Here is a 964-nt window from a genome sequence, read left to right on the forward strand (position 1 = left end):
TTTCTGTAGACGTTGTACTCCCCAAATTGCAGTTCTGCATCCCTTATATCTGTGTGACACCACGTCTCTGATATCCCAACAATATCTGCCTTTGATGTTTTGAGCAATACCTCAAATTCATCAAATTTATTTACTAAACTAGCATTGGTGTACACGCAAGTATACCTGCACCTGTTTCTATTCTTTGCTACCCTAACAGAACCCATGTGTTTACTTGTACCGCAGTGGCTCCCAGCAGTCTCTGAAATACCATGCATCTTGTTTTTCAGGCTTCTGCTCATTCTAATAGAAGCAGTGCAAGAATCTCTTTCACCTCTGCCAGTGGCTACTGTCAATCTATTGGTCTTTGTCTCCCCCCAAGCTAGCAGTTTTCCGACCCACCTAACACTGCCTCGATAGCACAGCAAATATTCTTGCACCCTTTCTATTTAAGTGTATCCCATCCCTGTAGAAGCAATCTCTCCTGTTAACAAGTACATTCCAGGCTGAAAAAAATTCTACCCCCTCGAGCCTTGCACAATCTTTCCAGGGCCGAATTGATCGACAAGGCTCTCATCATATACACCCTCCTATTGGGTCTGGGCAGAATTGCAAATTCAACCCTAAAAATATTACGCAGTCGACAGGATTCGAACCTGTGCGGGGAGACCCCAACGGATTTCTAGTCCATCGCCTTAACCACTCGGCCACGACTGCACATATTTTTTACTAATATTTTTTGTTATTTTTTTTTTATCGGAAACTGAACTTTTTACCTGCCAATATCAATGAACTTTATTTGAAGATGACGTTTTTTTTTTTTTTTTCAAAAATAGTTTTACCGATTTAGATTGTTTTGTGGCCACAAAAAATATGAACTTGAAAACGTTTTTTATTAGTTTTTTCTTTAGATGGGGCCCCAAAATTCCATTTTGCCTTGGGCCCCATGAAGGTATAATGCCACTGTTCAGGACTGATGGTCGAG

General features: G+C 40.9%; 1 non-coding gene across 1 annotated transcript; it reads right to left on the reverse strand.

Annotated features, from left to right (window-relative positions):
* Positions 1-614: 614 nt before the first annotated feature.
* TRNAS-AGA (transfer RNA serine (anticodon AGA)) lies at positions 615-696 on the reverse strand. The gene has a single exon. It is a non-coding gene; the product is annotated as a tRNA-Ser (tRNA).
* Between the last annotated feature and the right edge of the window lie 268 nt (positions 697-964).

The sequence above is a fragment of the Mastigoproctus giganteus genome, chromosome 2 (genome assembly GCF_048544385.1).
Source record: "Mastigoproctus giganteus isolate SK-2022 chromosome 2, ASM4854438v1, whole genome shotgun sequence".
Taxonomy (NCBI): domain Eukaryota; kingdom Metazoa; phylum Arthropoda; class Arachnida; order Uropygi; family Thelyphonidae; genus Mastigoproctus; species Mastigoproctus giganteus.